We start from the raw sequence: 5,967 nt of genomic DNA, 5'->3' as shown, positions 1-5,967 counted from the left end.
ACGAAAAAAGACAAAAAGGAAAAAAAAAAGAAAGTACATGGAATGTGACTTGTAAAGCCTCTCACAACTGAAACTGTGTGTGTATGAATGTTTAAACCAAATCTAGAAAGCTTACAATAGAGCTGCAGAGAAGTAGTATTTATTTCAGAATCACGCTTATAAACATGAGAATAAAATAATTATGGTTCCAGTTTAACTCTTATAATTGCAGAATTATATTTTTGCTGTTAATGTTATATTAGAATAATTTTTAAATGTTATCTTGTAATAGAAGTATGTATTTTAAGTGCCAATGCAAAGGTAAATGAACACTTTTTAAATGTGTGTAGTATGGTTTTTTTCTCTATAAGAATCATAAATGTTAAGCTAAACAAATTACCTATAATGGAAGTGATTAATAATTTATGAGCAAGCTGGTTCGTGAGACATTATACACAAACTTTGATATACTACAGATTTAATACACTTGTGAAATTCTCTTGTCTAACCTAAACTTACGTTCCATGGTCATAACATGGTATATGTATTGTTATTAAAAGAAAGTGAATACATCAAATGTCTTGTATTTATTTCAGTTTGGAAAGCTAAACCATTCTTCAAAGTAGCCCAAAACTTAAGTTCCAAGAAAAAAGATAAAATGTTTGGTACCTTTGGAGGAACCACCATTAAAGAATATCTACCAAATAGAAACAATGGCTAACAATTACCAAGTATTTGCTATGTTCCACACACTGCTCTAAGCACTTCTGATGTATAGTGTCATTTAAACTTCCTAACAACACTAAGAGATAGGAGCTCTGCACAATTTCATTTAAGCTTTCTATTGACAGCGCTAAAAGGTAGGAACTATGATCCTCATTTCACAGATGAGAAGACTGAGGCATGAACAGCTTAAGTAACTTGTCCAAGGTCACATAGCTAGAGAAGGTTGTAGGGTTTGAGACTGGAAGCTGGGCAGTCTAGTTTAACTGCCTGTATTCCATTATGCTATACTGCCTCTAGAACTGATCTCATGATTATGTGTTTTTTTCTAGTTTATATTGGATGGGATCGTCCTTTAAGAGGGACAGCAATCTATTCTTTTGAAGCATTTTGTTTAGAAAAATATAGGGACATTAAATGGTAGATGACAACAGGTGTTAAGAGACTTGAAATGTTGGTCTGTGTGGAATTAATAATGGAGTGGCAGCAGTTATAATTAATAAAGTTAGACAAAAGCTCCAAATTAGGGTTCTCTCAGTCTTTTCCTATCTATGAAATGAGTGCTTGGACTAGGTAACTTCTATGGTCCTGTTTAGCTGATAGGTCATTATGTAGCTCTACGTGAAAGTGCTCTAAAAATATAAGATTAAGAACTATTTCCTCAGGTTTGAATAGACATAAATGCTTGTAGGCAGTACTAACAATTGTTTCATGACGGATAAGCTTTCTGCAGAGGAGCAAATTTGGGAATAAGTTTCAGAAAATTGTCATTTTTTTGTCTGTTCCCTACTGTTCTGCTTTGTGTTTTGATGATTTTAAAAATATTTTACTGATAAGCTTTCTGCAGAGGAGCAAATTTGGGAATAAGTTTCAGAAAATTGTCATTTTTTTGTGTGTTCCCTACTGTTCTGCTTTGTGTTTTGATGATTTTAAAAATATTTTACTGTATGGTGTGTTTTATTTTCTTTTTGTGGGCAATTTTTGTTTTGGTGATTATTCATGTAACACTCTTCTATTTCTTTTCAGTCATATTTCCTCTTCCTCTCCTCCACCACCACCACCCAATACTAGTCAATATTACCTTTCTTAAAATTTACTCTTGTACTGCTAAATATGCTTCTACTTCTGTTTGACTTGTCAGCTTAGCTTTAACTGATAGACTTTGGCTCCCAACTATGAGTTTCCTCAAGAAAGACTCATGGAATAATTCCCCTAAATCTTTTCATGTTCAAATATGTTTGTAGCATTTACACAGTAAAAGCAATTTGGCTAGATATAAAATTCTTATATTTTCTTTGGAAATATTGAACATGTTAACAAAGTCATGTGACATTTTCCCCTAAACAAATGACTTGATATTTTTGCTTGGCTGCTAATTATCTCTTCATCCAGTCCAATAAATTTGATAAAGCCTTTTTTTTATTAAAGATGACCAGTAAGGGGATCGATCTTAACCCTTGACTTGGTGTTGTCAGCACCATGCTGTCCCAAGTGAGCTAACCAGCCATCCCTATATAGGGATCCAAACCCGTGGCCTTGGTGTTATCAGCACCACACTCTCCCAAGTGAGCCACGGGCTGGCCCATGATAATATAAGTCCTGGTATTGACTTTTCTGGGTCAATTTTCACTACATTTTCAGAAAATTGTCATTCTAATAGATGATTACACTTGGTTTTGTTTAAATAAATACTAATTTGAAAGTCATTGGTCTAGACAAAGGCAGAGGATAGGGAGAGGAGAACAAGAGTGAAGTGTAAAGATGGTAATGAGAATTATGTGTTCAAGAGAAAATGAGTGGGGTTGCTTTCCTGAAGAAGGGAATGGTATTTTAGGTTGAATGGATAGGCTGGAATCAGATTATGGAAGTTCTTAAAAGTTGTTCAGGTGGATGTGATAGGATTTTTTATTGAATGAGACCTGGGTTCATGATTCTGCCAACCCTAGCCAAATAGCCATGGTTTTCTTGTAAAATGGGGACAATATCAGTGGCTTAGCATAGCACCTGATGCATTAATAAGCTCAGTCAATGGTTACTGTTACCATTATTACTGTGTCAAGTATAGGAATGCAGCAGCACAGGAGACACATGGGCCCTGCCCTCTGAATTTATAGTCTAGCAGGGAAGGCTGGCATTAAATAAGTGATTACAACAAAGCTTGATGAGTACTAGGTATAGGATGCAACAGGAACATCTGGCTGGGGACCTAACCCAGAGCTGGGGTTGGAAAAAGTCTCTCTGAGGAAGCAATGAAATGGTATGTTGATTTTTCATTGAGAGTTAATTTCCTTGGCTAAGTTGGATATTACTGGAGCTTTTTTCCAAGCTGTCTGTTTGAGGACATGATTGTCATTTTCATCAAAGCACCTGGCATTAGTGCCTGGCTCATATAAGTGTTCAATAAGTGGTGAATTAATTAGAATAATAAGATTTTGGTTTTTTACATTAAAGGTTCTGCTATCCCTAGAAGTTACCTCTTTCTAGTTAATGAGCAACAGTGACATCTGGTGGTGAGAGCTGGAATCTCTCCACAAGTCTAAGTCCCTAAGTATTAATTAGAATAATAAGATTTTGGTTTTTTACATTAAAGGTTCTGCTATCCCTAGAAGTTACCGCTTTCTAGTTAATGAGCAACAGTGACATCTGGTGGTGAGAGCTGGAATCTCTCCACAAGTCTAAGTCCCTAAGTATAGAGTGGCCCAGGCCACGCCAAAGGAGGATTGGTCATGTAGGCTATGCCTCTTGCCTCAGATGAGGAACTGCTGCTCAGAGAGTTTTAGGGACTTGAAATTTAGGCTCTGGGCTGGCTGTTTAGCTCAGTTGGTTAAAGCATGTTTCTGATAACACCAAGATCCAGGGTTCCATCCCTGTATTGGCCAGCTTCCCCCCAAAAAAGAATTTAGACTCTATCCCCATGGAAGTCTACAGCCCATCACATCATTGCTACTAGGCCAGAACAAAGCTGAATGAACATAAAGTGAAGGTTCTCATGGGTCCAATAATGGAACTGCCAATTATTATTTATATACTTGGTCCTATTTGAAAGCTCTTTAAATAAAATGGGGAAATTTGAGAGAGGAAATCGAACATACACCAGCCTTAACTGAATTGCCACTTTATCAGTGAATGATATACTTGGTATAAATTCATGAAAGAACTAGCACTGTCCATGCAACCTAGTTTCATTCTTAGGTAAAGAGAGCCTATTTCTACTTTCCCCTTCATCCGTGAAATGAGGCAAAAGAAAGAATTTGTTTTTAACAAGATGAAAGTTAGGAAAATTTTCCTTAAATTAGTCACGATTAATGGGTCTAGAGTAGAGGTCACTATCCATTTTGGTCCCCTCAGAGGAACCCAGAAACAGATCCTCTGTGTTGTACTCTGAGCTTATAATGTTGATGTTAGTTCTCTTTCCTATCCCCAATGTAACTGAAGTGTTAAAAAGTAACTAAAATGCCACCACACCTTTCAGTTATAGTTCTTACCTAATCACACCTCATCTACAACCATATTTACTGTCTTCCCCACTGGTGTACTTCCTAGCTTACCCATTTCTGTCAGTGATACCCCTGTCTCCCACTGTTACCCCCTGGGCTCAAACTCTTAGAGGTATCTTTCCTTCCTCCTGTTCTTTTCTCACTATTAAACCAGCCACAAAGTCCTATCAGTTTTTCATAAGCAAAGTCTCATCACTCAGATTTGTCCTTTTCTTCTCCCTGTTGCCACCAGTTTAAATCCAGGAACCTAGGCCTTTCACCTCCTGTTTAAGCCACCTAGCATTAGTCAATATTTGTTTCAGCCTTTATAAGAAGGAATCTGAGGAGACCCCCACATACAACTGGTCTTTACAGTGGAGGTGGTAAATAAAATACTAATAAGTGCACAAGGCATTGGGGACATAGTCAACTGGGAAGAAAGTGATAATTACTTAGGTCAGGTGGCTTTCATCCAAGTGTTTTGAAAGACCTTGATATGAGCCAAGAATGAAATTGAGAAATTTGGTGGATGAGGCGGAATGTATTCATCCATTGTGCTGAAGGCTTGGTGGAGAGCTAGGGTAGATCTCATCCATCAGAGATTTCCCTAGGAACTGAGGATTAATGAATCTTGGCAGAACATTGAGTTTATATGATGAGTAAGATTACCATACATACAAACATCTCTTAGATAAAATAGCTCCATGGATAAAATAGACTTGACTGGCCAAAATGGTATTAAGCTAAAACACAAAATGTGCTTGGGGGAGTCTATGGGAGGCTAGTGGCCAACAAAGAAAGCCCAAATCCATGGTGAGTTGAAGAGGCAGAAGTTCTAACAAGAAGGGTCTTACACCTGGAGAAAATGAACAATTTTTATCTATGTGGGGCTCCTAATTGTGAAGTGAGACAATTTAATAAGGCTTAATCCATGCTCACAATATCTTTCTGATGACTCTTGGCTTCATGGGTGTCTGCTTCTGGGAAGGCAGAGGCTCTGGATGTGGGTCACGACCCCTGAATATAAACTAGTAGCTTAGTGTTCTAGTTTATATGTCAGTCACTTAATACCATGAATGGTCTAAGCCTAGCCCCAAGAGAGACACTCATGGTATAATGACCAAATTGGATTTTGGACCTGCAAAACAGATCCAGAGTGGAGAGCTCTGAAATGGAGAGCCAAATGGGGCCTTGGTTTTTAGCTGCAGCAAAACTTTCATTATGAGGCAAAACAGCTAAATGTAATACAGATAATAATATGTACTACTACTAAAATGATAATATGGATAACTGAAGAACATTTCAGTTTATAAAGCACTTTCATGACTCATTTGATTATCATGATAATAAGGATATAGGCAAAACAGCTAAATGTAATACAGATAATAATATGTACTACTACTAAAATGATAATATGGGTAACTGAAGAGCATTTCAGTTTATAAAGCACTTTCATGACTCATTTGATTATCATGATAATAAGGATACCACTGCAATTTTAAGAAAATTGAGGTTTGTGACTTGACTAAAGTCAGAGAATTAAAACCCAGGTATTCTCACTTACAGCTTTGTCCAATTCAATTTTGCCTCTCATAGCAAGAGTAGGATCACTTCATATGTTGTATTTATTTGTGGGAGAGAATATATAATTTCAGTGAGGGAAAATCTGTTTGATGGTCCTATTACCTTTAAGGAGATAAATAAGTTCCTTCAGAGGGAACATCCCGTGGCTGTGTCATGCGTGTGAGTCCCATAGAGCTGGGAAGGCACCAGCTGCTGCGTGGGGAGG

At 37.2% G+C, this 5,967-nt stretch overlaps 1 long non-coding RNA gene across 1 annotated transcript in view; it reads right to left on the bottom strand.

Annotated features, from left to right (window-relative positions):
* Positions 1–550, bottom strand: part of LOC103588223 — a 1,150-nt gene extending 600 nt beyond the window's left edge. The window contains exon 1 of the long non-coding RNA XR_550293.1: positions 45–550. This is a non-coding gene — a long non-coding RNA (uncharacterized LOC103588223). The remainder of the gene's footprint in view (positions 1–44) is intronic.
* Between the last annotated feature and the right edge of the window lie 5,417 nt (positions 551–5,967).

The sequence above is a fragment of the Galeopterus variegatus genome, unplaced genomic scaffold, assembly GCF_000696425.1.
Source record: "Galeopterus variegatus unplaced genomic scaffold, G_variegatus-3.0.2 Scaffold536, whole genome shotgun sequence".
Taxonomy (NCBI): Eukaryota; Metazoa; Chordata; class Mammalia; order Dermoptera; family Cynocephalidae; genus Galeopterus; species Galeopterus variegatus.
Note: the sequence above shows the minus strand (reverse complement) of the source record. Positions and strands in the feature narration are given on the sequence as shown.